This window comes from Amphiura filiformis, chromosome 8, assembly GCF_039555335.1.
Source record: "Amphiura filiformis chromosome 8, Afil_fr2py, whole genome shotgun sequence".
Lineage (NCBI taxonomy): Eukaryota > Metazoa > Echinodermata > Ophiuroidea > Amphilepidida > Amphiuridae > Amphiura > Amphiura filiformis.
Window position 1 is genome coordinate 36,414,523 of NC_092635.1, and position 12,957 is coordinate 36,427,479.

General features: G+C 37.0%; 1 protein-coding gene across 1 annotated transcript in view; it reads right to left on the minus strand.

Moving 5' to 3' along the window:
• The window catches only part of LOC140159511 (uncharacterized), an 80,668-nt gene that overhangs the window by 37,305 nt on the left and 30,406 nt on the right, over positions 1-12,957 (minus strand). The window lies entirely within an intron of this gene.

The following is a 12,957-nucleotide window of genomic DNA, read 5'->3' on the forward strand; positions in this document are numbered from 1 at the left end:
TGTATTCCTAAAAAAAACTATAAACACAAATATCATAAACTAAGCATCCTTTCATACCTAGTATGCATGAAACTTTGTAAGCTTTCATCAATATCAAAGCAAGATACAAATAATTGAGGGAATTTGTGAGCAATCCTGAAACAAAACTCACTTAGCCTTTTCCCGAGCATTGACAGGGCGAAAAGAAGTAAGGCAGCGTGGTTCCTTCTGATAACACTGCCCTTACTAGCTCATGGGGATACTTGGCAAAATTTAACTGCTTTCTGGGACTACTCATTTCACAGTATTCCATTCCGTAGGGTAACACCTGTTGACATTATTGGGTACTGGGAAAATAATGGCAATGTTTACAGAAATGTTACGATGCTACAAAGAATTAGTACAGTACAATCTGCAGTACAAGCATGAAAACTGGTCTTGGAAAACAAACCACTGAAAACCATGTTTTTTACCATTTTCAGAGAATTTGATTCAGAAATAGGCTGAAAACAATAACAAAAAACACTGAAATCAGCTAAAATGCTGAACATTTTCATTCCTGGCAGTAAATTGTCATTTCATCCACCTGTTGTTTTGGGTAGTACCTGTGACGTGGCTTGCTTGGAAAATTCACAATTTACTTAGTGAAATTGCATGATATACTTCTATGATGGGTTTACATGATACAAATTAAGGGTTTCAACTGGTTCACCATTGGGTAAGTATAAAACTGTCAAGCTTTCATCAGGATGAGCTTAGACTTCTTTAGGACAAACCTATTGATGAGTTTTGCAGGACGAGGGGCAATCTACATGCAGAACTCTTAATAGTTTTGTGTGGCAGAAGTTCCAAGCTCATCCTTCAGTACTCTATCAAAAAGTAAAGTAATGTATATATCAGGGCCGTAGCAAGCGGGACGGCCGGGGATGCCATGGCCGCCCCACTTTTTGAGAAATTTGTTATGTTTTTCTTTATATCTTTATTTCAATATTGGCGTATATTTGTATTTTGGCCGCCCCACATTTGTGATGGCCGCCCCACATTTTTCAACCTTGCTACGGCCCTGGTATATATCTCTACTCTTGTCTACAAACATGAAAGAGATATCCTGAGCAAACTGAGAAGTAATAAATTGAGAGAATTAAACTAAAATCAGCATTGGTGAGGATTGAACCTGGGGATTGACCTTTTCGGTAAGTCCCATAAGCCTTTGCGAGTACACTCAAGAAGTCAGCATTTGATGTCACGCAAACTTGCAATGCGCAGTAACGATGTTCGCTAAATGATGTGCGCATCGGTGCAGATTAGAGTGACGTCAAATGACGACATCTCAGGTGTACTCGCAAATGCTTTTGGGATTTACCGAAAAAGTCCATTGAACTTGGGCCTATTCCTTGGTGACACACAGGTTTCCATTATGGATACATCTTTGTTGGTTATGAGTACCTCAGAGTCACAGGCTTTCTCTTCCATTAACATAATCTCTTGGCACAATTTACAATCCTGGCATAAAAGTATTGCGCATGGCATTGTCTTTAAGGTGAAGCATATATAGGCCACCGCCTTCATTTTATATTGCATAGGGCACAATTGTGCACTATCACATTGGGCAGAGAGTTGTTGTAATCCACTGTACTTGATTACTCAGCGTTACATCAAGTAATATAAGCACTACTTCATTGTTCATAATCTATATCAGACCTTCATTCTCTGCGGTTTTACCAAATTAACCAAAACCACCACCATATTTCTTTCAACCCCAAATGGGCTATTCCAGTTGAGATTCATACACCCCCTATGGAAGACATGACCTTAATCTCCCAAACAGGGGGTGTAGATTTCAAATGGAATCACCCATTCAGGTAGTCCTATTTGAAATTCACACTCACTGTGTGGAAGATTAAAGTCGCATCTTCCACAGGGGGTGTATTGATTTCAACTGCAACAGCCCAATCTAATCAGCCTCATACAAGGTAAGGTACTCAATTTGATATGTTACACCCTTGATCCATAAGCAACATTAAAGTCACAAGTTAGTGAAGTTACAACATAGTGGTTTCATTCTGGCTGGCTGCAAATCGGCATCGTAACTCTTTTATGGCATCTATCGGATATGTGTCACCGTGATATCTTGCTTAGCCAGACCAATACAGCCGTTATCTCTTGTATTGACTGAATCCCAAGCTGCCCTATTTAAGCAATATATAGCAATGATGTCTTTCATTGACTTCAACTCGTTTATTAATTAAGTTTGCTACAACAGAGTTTGCTATTTTATAAAGTACCAATTATAAATTGGTCAGTTCCAATGGGATGTTTTCTTTAATAGCACCCTTTTCCAGGTATCTACACCCACTGAGATCAGGCTAAAAGTTCAACTTAAGAACTGGGTTCTCTGCAAACCTTCAATAGATATCAGATGGATTTGAAATAAAAATCCCTTTAAAAAGGGATGTGCTGGGACAGGGGTTATAATCTTCCACTCCAGATCCTTGCTGTTCTAGTAAATGTAATTACTTGAAGTAAGGCTTTAAGTTTGAAGGTCAGGGCGGCCATGAATGCCATATTTCAGTAATTATTCCTTTTTTTAACCTTCAATAGCATATTTGAAACAGGTAGGCTATGTAGACTTCCCGACCCAAATACCGATTGCCATCCAAAGCCTGCCTATGTTTAGACTCATTTTTATCCATGCTGCATACTAATACCAAAACATGTTTAAGAAATTTGGTTGCTTTATTAAAAAGAGTCACATATAAGTTTAACGCAACTCTTTACAAGTTTTATACCCACCCATTAAAGTAGATCACAAGCACAATTACGATTTCCGTCACTTTCTTCTAAAAGAATCAGCAGTGTCATGTACAATGTTTTAATAGCCTAATTTTTGTTATTTCCTCACGGAGCAAACATTTGTCTAAATTTGGCCCTATCTCCTGGTACACACCGGGTTTATGGCACTACCAACCTGCCAACTCCAGCTAACTTTGGGTGGTTTGACGATTTCACCTGTAAAATTAACCTAACTGTTATGACTGTTAAATTTGCTGACTGTGTGTGTTGGTATCCCAAGCATGAAGTTATTAAATGGAAATGATGCTTTGGGCAATGCAAAATGAGTATGTCATTTTTGTCTTGTGTGTCACCTTGTGTCGTATTGGATTTACATTAAAGAGAATGCGTTAATCATGAATCCTGCTGCAGAAAATAAAACTTTTTGTATACAAGACAACATATGTAATAAGTGTGTATGGATTAATCAATTCAAAGGCAAGGCAATACTCAGGGTATGATATTTTGCAGCAAACCTTTGACGAGCTGCGTACTATTGTGATGTTGCAAAGTTGCGTACGGTGCAAAGTTCATTCATAAATTTCGACTCAGGAACACCAGATTGCCTTAGCGGTTAATGAGACACAAGTGCGTTTCAATGCAGTAAATATGCGATGTACGCTTAAATTATGCTGTCATCAAAAGTTTACAGGAAAAGATTATAGTAGAAGTTTATTTGTGGAAATCTGTAAGGATCAGAATAATGGTACTGTTTAAGTGCTGCTAAGCATTGATACCATTATTTTTTGTACGGAGCTACTCATCTTTCAGCTTTATTGCAAAAAATAGTAATAATAATAATAATAATAATAAGTGATAAATTCACGACAGGGAGTTGATTTTTATTCTCTAATTACATAGCAATAAGTAAGGATATGCATACTAGAATACACATCTTGTATTGAGGCCATTGGCCATAAACCACACTTAACTACATTTTCCTCGGGATTTCCCTCAAATCTGTCAAATGTGAGTGGCATTTCCCTCAAGTGGTGAAGCAATTCCCCCATAGCTCTCTTGACTTCCTCCCTTGAGTTCTAAGGAACCCCAATGCTACCATAAATTCTTCCTTTAATTAATACATTTTGCTACCTACCCTGAGAGAGATCTTTGAAAACACAAGAATTCAAAAACTATTTTATGTTCAAGATGTTTTGTATCATAACATTTTGCTCTGAATATAGTGGAAATTGGGGAACAAACTCGAAGGATTTTACTCTCAGGAACACCAAACTGACTTATACTTGTTTCAGACAATCAGACAAATGGTATCTTTTAACTTACATATTTGTAACAAGCAACCAAACAGAGGTCACTGGACTTTTCAATAAACACAAGACACAGCTATGTGGTCATGTGATAAGAATATTTCAAGATGCACAGAACAATAGTGCCTTGGTTTCTAGCTTTTTGATAATTTATATAAATATATTTTGTAACAGTAGTTCATACATACGTATTATTTAATGGCGCATATGATTGGTTGAGAGCCAGGCATAAACAACATTAATGCCCTGCTGCGTTAGAGTGACGATTGTGGTGTAGAAAAAACCAGGAAAATATTTTTTGTTATTACCGTTACCGTATTTGCAGAAATACGGGGTTCAGTAATAGAATTGAGGGCATATGATCGTTGTTTATGACCTTGGCTGAAGTTGACTCTGCTTCAAGCATAAATAATCGATCATGCCCCTAATTCTATTAATGAACCCCTATAAAATACATGCAACAAGTTACATTGCTTTGCAAAAACAGCTGGTGAATTAATACTGGCTCAAAAAAACATTCACCAGGTTTGATTTGCAAACAATCTCTGTTTGAACTCAGTTTTTGACAAAGGGAACATGTACCACACAATGGGTAAGTTACCTTCTATGTATACGTCATTATGATTCAGTAAACATGAATAACATTTCATTGGTTAACAGCCAAATCAATTTGTTTTGTTCAGTGTTTGTATCATTACCTTATAACATATAGCCAAATTTGAACAGCTCTTATCACTACTGGAAATCGCGGCTTATGCATATGCCTTTTTTATTATGAAATGTGGTAGACCCATGGACGAAAAAGATAACAGACCACGTACAAGCAGTCAAAATCTCAGCATCACCCGATAATGAAGACCGATTGATCAATGAAATGCGACAGGCAAAACTGCTAAGAACTTTCCGCGTCTCTATTGCGAAGGCACGCAATGCTCTATCGGGTATGTACACTAAAGCACACAATGTTGGCGAATCGAACAATCGGCCTTCATAAATATGCGAGAATTCACAGCATACAATGCACAGGGACTTCTAGACAGTTGATACATGGTCTGAAGTAGTCTGTGGGTTGACCGACTTCAATTTCAGTTCTTCCACAAATATAAATAAAAACACAAATCCAAAGGTCTGGATACACTGTAAGAAATGAAATTTGATATCTAGGTTTCCTTGTTTCATGAAATTTATATCCTGAAAGTCCACAAACAATTAGTCTAGCAGCCAGGCTGCTTTGTCCATCCAGTCAGAGGACTTCCTTGGCAAAAACTGTGTCATGGTGGTGAGTTACTGAATTTGTATGCCATAAATCTTTTTAAAAATAAGAGTACACTTTATCTTTCTACAGGAATAAACAACAGCATGACCAATATCTCAAATTCAGAAGACATCCTTGATTGAAAAAGTGAGGTGAACAGTCTACACGTAATTACAAAAAACGTACAAACACAGGAAATTTAACCCCAGACCTACATGTAAATTACAAAGCAAGATTCAAACCATTACACCAGTGAGGATGTGAGCTGTCACTTAGGGATTGTAAGCTTAACAGTGTGGAACAATAGTACTATCTTTAGGTCATTCCTACTGAGGTCCGGGCCACTGTAGGTTAGGTCACTTTATGTCAAAAAGTACAAGAATACCTTTGCCTGCATCTTTATGTAAGTTATACAATTCAAGCTTGGGCAATTACATCTTATACGTCATACAACTTGCAGAGTAAAACTGTACACTATTGTATGAGTTGTTTTATTCTGTAAGATAGGGAGTCAAAAGTATGCATGTGGTATTAGATGAGAATGCCCAAGCTTGTTTAAAATTTTATACAATAAACATTTCTTAAATTTTGTACAAAATTTGTTACATCTGACAAAACTGTGTTAGATTTAGATAGGGCTGCTAGGAATATGCAATTGTGTTATTTGAGGCGTAAATCATGTATTTTGGTGAGTCCCTTGACCTAGAGCCAAGTGCTGCAATCGTTTGTGGTTGATTGAAAAATATTTTGGAAAAAAATAACAAAAAAATTGCATTTTGTATCCAAAAGGGACAGATTTGTAACTAATCTATTAAAGATATACAAAAAAATTGGAAACAAAAAAGTGCATATTTTGGCCTCCAAAATCGCACATACCTAGATTTAGACCATCTGAAAGCAGATCTACTCCAATAATTCAAGTGCTTATATAGCATATGAATCACAAAATATACAGTGCTAACAGGGCAGGTCAAATACACCCTCCGTGTATCCTCACATTTACTAACAAAACATGATTTTTTTTCCCGCCAAAAAGTTGACGCTACTTCATTTTCTTTGCCGCTCATTTTGTAACACCTTGATTAACGTTGGAAGTGCCCAAGGCACATCTGGCGTGAGTCACACTGGGTGGATACAGCAAAATATTAGCAAAATTCATAATAACAGAGAATAGGAAAATAAGTCAAAAAATCCCATGAGAGGTATTGTGTAAATGCCATTCATCAGCGGATCCCTCAACCATACAATACAGTCAGAAGCAAAACATTAAGGATAATATTTAGATTGTATTGTTAGAATTAGAGAGTGTTAAGGGTTTTCTTATGCCTCATGTACTACCTGTTGTTTCCAGGGCTATTTTGATCTGGACACGAATTGCTGTCTTCCTGATTGTATTTGCAAACCATGTGAGATTAATCAGACAAGTAGACAAAACATAACATAATTTCATGGCTGTCATAAAAATATGCGTATAAATAAGAATTTGGGACAGATGTCAACTTTTCTTAGAGCATTGCCTGTGCCAACCCTACTGTATAGCTCTCGGTGTTCTAAAACTGAACTCTAAATGGAATGTGTAGTATTGTCACTCAAAATGTTATAATATCCAAAACCAGAAATCCATTTTGCGTATTGTATAAGAATAAAATATGAAAGTTATGTCAAGGGTGCCCGTATGCGCTATTAGGTGAATCTTTATGGTACAACAAGTTACAATACCAGGGACTGCCTTTTGAGGAGCGCGAGAGCAATCGCTCTCTACTGCTCTCCTTAAATCTGATATAGGAGAGTGATTTTTAGCTCTCCTTCGTTGACCATTCTCTCCTTACATTCTATTGTAAATGCTCTAATCAGCTCTCCTTGAAGGTTTCAGAAGAGCTAGTTAATGCTCTCCTACAAATTCCAAAAGACAGTCTCTGCAACACTTGTTTTACAATTCTTATTTCTCACAACATATGATTGCTTACTGAGAGATGAAGCTTTCATCCTATTTACTCTTGGATGTCGTCAGCCCCAATATCTGACATGCAGGGGTGCAGTTGGGCTATTCTGAGCCATTGACACCAGAAAGTGTCAGTCATAAGTTACAATACTGTCTTCCCAAGTAAAACACAGTATCTACAAACAAGGTACAAAAACCGATACTGCCTTCTTACTTGGGAAACATGTGTTTTTGAACCAGTCTGCTCAGTAATTCAAAATGCTGTATCTACATGTAAGTATCATAGCCATAGACGAATAAATAATACAGACCAATCACCAACAGGCAAAGTCCAGCATCATCTGTTAATGAGGGCATGTGCACAAAAATGCTACACCCATTGTTACCGTATTTGTTCGAAACAGTCTTGACATTGTTGGCGTAATGAACATAGACACCACACCATTAGAGCTGATGATAAGCTATAATACAGTTTCACAATAGCCACAAACAGTGTGTGCATAATTTGTAAGACACAGGCCTTTGAACGATCAGCCTTCATGAATATGCGAGAATTCTCAGCATACAAAGCACCGTAGCTTTGCCTGTAGTATGTAAGTGAATGGTCAGATATTTTTTTGTCTATTATCATAGCAGTTGCTACACTTTGATTTGGGAGAAAAATATTTGGAAACAGTGTGCCTTCAGAGTAAAAAGCAGTATCTGCTAAAGTTTGTTTGGCTTAGATTTAAGGCAGAATAAAATAAGACTCAACACCTTGTATTGATGTAGAATGGTGTGCACGCTGTTGGACACAGTGCTTACACTAGTTGTGCAATGCGTGACCGGCACATGCTTATGTGAATTTACGCGAGTGTGAGTTCGATCTTTACTGATACATGTAGCAATAAAAGCCGGATAATTTCTGCCTTAAATAAGCTGAACAAACTTTAGCAATGAGCAAAGCATACAGTGTTTTACATGGGAGTGCATTGGAGCTATGTAAAACAAGATCCCTGGTTTCAATTTGAGAGACCTTTGCAAGTATTACTTTAACTTGCTTCACCTGGAGTTTGGTAGTAACGTCAGTGTCTTTACCCAGTTGTGCCACAAGCGTACCAATAAAACACCCTTATATGTGTACGAATTACGGTAATGTGCACAATTCGATACTGTAAACAGCAAAATATGCAGATACATCATTACCAAATTTGAGGTGAACCAAGGTATACGATGTCTTACTCATATCTTAGATCTGGTAGTTTCCGTCATTTCAAAGTCATTGTTACCCTTGAGTCATCTTCTCTATGGCTTACTTAACCTCAGTTACCTGATGATGATAGATGTGATATTATACCCAGTATGACTGATTTCCAGATAATCTTGGTGTCTTGTTGCTAAATGTAGTCTTCTGGTTGTGCAAGAGTTCTTCCATACTTATCCACACCTTCATATCAAGATTTCCAGAATCTTACGAACCGTATTCATTCCAATAAGCACCCAGGACGCTTAACAAAGTCATTTTGGGTGGGCGCTTATTTTTTACCTGGTTTACCTTATTTTTGCATTAGGGGCATTTATTAGAGATGAATTTAAGTATGTTATAAAAGGGTTCTTAGATGTTCTATAAAATGTATTGCAAGTTTACACAGTCCTCCAGCTATCTCAGTATATGTCACTTGAACAATTTTAATGGTACCATTCAGCAAATTGAAATACCCTGGGTGGGTGCTTATTGGGGTATGGGCGCTTATTGGAACAAATACGGTAATTGTTATTGCTTTTTTAAGTAGTAAAAAGTTTAAACCTAGTATGAATCTTGATTCTTGTATGCACCTGTATCATGTACATCGATCAAATGATAATATTATACTCATATTATACTGACAGTCACAGCGATCAGGAGACAAATCACGGATGATAAAACACTACTTGCAATTCAGTCGTTGCTATCGACTGTGATTTGTGTCTGGTAACATACTAGCGGCTTCTAATCGACATATTGGCCCTTTTTTTCTGACAGGGTGACTGCATGTAGACCCAAAATATGTCACCAAATACACTACCCCCGCTGCGACTGCTAAGTGTGATATGATCACAATACTCGTTGACAACTCCCACATTTTTTATCTAATAATTTCAGAGAAACCACTCTCTATCACCAGGAATGTACCGCTGTTGGTTAACTGGTTGATGATCCTTACATCATCCTAAGGCTGATTACAATGTCCTGTCTGTGCATTTTGCACTTTTGATGATCACTTTGATCTTGATATGAATACCACCAGCCGTACATTTGCGACGATAGAAAATGGTTTTTCCTATATTAACCTGATAGGGTATGCCGCCAATTCTTGAGGAAATCAGCTTTGTTGATTCAAACAGTTACAACATTCAATTTGTTTAAAAAGAAAGACATTTTCTAAAAGGAATCTATTTTCAACATCAAACGGGAAATTAGATTTGAATGCATTTGAAACACATCAAAGTTTATCTTTGTTTCAAGGTAGCTCATAAATCATTTATCAAAGTTACTCATCATGATGCACATATCAGGTATATCTATAAATGACAGATATATTCATATTATTCCCTGTATTAATCATTTTGTAAAAAAGTGCAACATTTGGCACGCATTCGCCGTATGAAACTTTGATTTACACTGACCAAATGCTCTTGTGACTAAATCAATAGAAAAAATACTTTGGCATAAACACAAGCTGCTATTTCTGGTTCACAAGAAGTATATGTTCTTATGAAGAGATGGTACTATGTACGCAAAAAGGATACAGCAAATTTTACAGGATGACTTCAGTTACGTCACACACCATTTTCAAAACTTACTTCATTATATATACATGACGATATTCCCATCATTCCAGTGATTACAAAAGTTCATATCTTCAAACTAGACTAGACAATGCACTCCAGGCCCCAACGCCATTCTCTCACATGATATTCCAAAATATTTGATTCCTGTTTCTCCGACAATAACTGAAGAAGTTGTGGTACGTCATCTCTCTATACAATGGGTGCGGTGGCGTGTATATCCCAGTTTCCTAACAGTATCACACATAGACCAATCGCATTCTAGCTAGAGTCTAGAGACAACTTTCTTATCTGCGACATACTATATGATAATAATGTTATAAAGTTGACTGCCCTGCCTAAGCCTATTTTTCCTAACTAGGACATGACATAAAATTTGTGGGGGCCATAACTGACGCAACAAAGATCCTTGTCATCCCAGTAAAACCATGTGGGAAAAGGGGCACAATTACAGGGTATAAATGTAACTACAGATATAACATTTCAACATACAAATCTATACTAAGATAATTTCAACTTCCTTTCTGATCAAGTAATGTGTGAAGTACTTGTTGTTTTCTAGGAAGAACTTGCTTAAACAAATTTTTAGAAAAATTAAAAACTTTCCTTCAATATTGGCCAAAACCGGCAAGTTGCATGAAGGGGTGGAGTGGTGAGTACACTAGGTACGTATGAAGAATATGGGGGAGGGAGAACCACAATTTTAGAACCTGGTATATCACACCTGTCATACATCCTGGTCATTTCAGACCGACCCATTATCATAAAATAACAAACAGCTAGTGGGTGGCATACCTTATTCTCAAGTCTTGCCGACGTGGGAAAGGTGTACAACTTTAGAATGGTGGTTGCAAACCCTAAACATAATCCCACCCCTAACCTCTACAAATGCAAAGCCTGAAAAGCCTAATTCTAAAACCTAACCCTAATCTTACTCTCTTGAGGGGGCCAACAGTTATACACACTTGCCAGGGAAAGTTGAAACAATGGGTGCACAGCTGTATTGAGCAGTCAATGAGGGTGTGGCCTGTTTGGCACCCTATGAATCTACGCATGCAAAGATATACACAGATATTGATGTTCTGGCATGATGAAGTCAGAGATTTAAGAGGCCTGAAGTGACTTTGCAAGGAAATGCATGTGAATTAAAGCTATAAACCCTCAAAATGGGCTGAAAATACTGCAGATATTTACTTAACAAAATGCCTAAAATCAGGCAAATGGCTAAATACTTACATCCTTGATATGTGGATTCTGGGTTTCTCTACCGGAAGTCAGTTTGACCAAAATTCCTCATCACCATACAATTTGCAGTGTGCTAACAGCGCATCCCACATGCAATAATCAGAGTGTACAGTACACTGTTTTGTGTGACATATAGGGTGGTTTTTTTCAAGTTACGCAATGACAGGGTAATTTCGGTCAAACTGACTTCTCATAGAGAAACACAGGAATCATGTATACAGAGCAAACCTTCAAATGGTCAACCTGGGCTTTACAGAGTTCAACTAGACAGAACTGGGCTTGCTGGGTTTCCAATCCATTACATGCTGCTTACTATATGTTACATTATAATATGACTACATTACATCACTGCTGTCTTTTTAGTACACTCAGTTAACTAGTATTTTATAATGATGTATATTCATACGTAGCGGTAAACATAAATAGGAAGCAATTTAAGACTTCTACGCTACTCAAACGGTGAGTAAAATTTGAGTAGCGTAGAAGTCTTAAATTGCTTCCTAACTTGTATCTTGTTTGTAGATACTTGAATCTACAGATTCTCTTCTGGGAATTACACTCTGATCAGCTTGTAATAGGCGGGACTCAACATCGTAGATTGATAAAGAATGGTGTACACACAGCTGGGTGCAGCACCTACACGAAATGAGCTATGGGTATTGCATGACTGACATACGCTTTTGTGAATTTACGCGGACAGTAGGTAGTTGGGACTTTAATGACTTGTGCAGTAACAAAAACCAAATAATTCTCGCCTATTACGAGCTGATCAAAGTATACAGACAAGTACATTTACTCTTATCCCATACAGTAGGCCTATATAGATGAAGACATTAATTAACAGTTTTGACTGAAATTAATTACACCAACAAAACTTTGAACATAAAATTCAGTGTTTTATTGCTTGATTTGTTCTACCAAACAGAATTGCTTTGTTAGTCTCATTGAATATGTACTCTTAACTTTGAAACTATATTGAAAGACATTTTATGAACATAAATTATCCAAACATTGTTCACCAGTGAAATACATTCAGAAGAATTTGAGCAGGTTAGTATAATACTTCTAGACTCACATACAATCAAGCAATTTTAATTAAAACTACAGCCCTGACATATAAAATATTTCCAAGTACACTCCTACAGCTTAAAAGAATCAGATGAATAACCCAAGTTACAGTGACCAATATAATACAAATTAGGAAACATAAAGTGACTGAGTCTTATACACAAGAAACTAATGTTGCAACCACTGGAATCCCTTGCAACTAAAACTTGTTCCATCAATGCGTGGGGTTTCCAGCAATGTAAGATCTTATTTGATGAAGAAATCCAACTCTTTACTTGTTTCTAAACTGTTTTGTTGGTGAGTGGAAGTGTACATATTGTGGGATAGGCTTTTAAAACTGCAGTTCATAACAATTAGTAAGTTTTTAGCCTGTTCGCCGTTGGACAAGTTTAGAACTAAACTTATTCTTGCCGACGGCGAACAGGCTAAATTTATTTTACCTTCATCGGGTGTATAACTTTGGCAGAATTAACATACAAGAAATGATTCCATCAGACTTCCCAACTATGGCTACAATATCAGCTCCAAATATAAGAATTCAATTGGAATTCTAAAAGGCT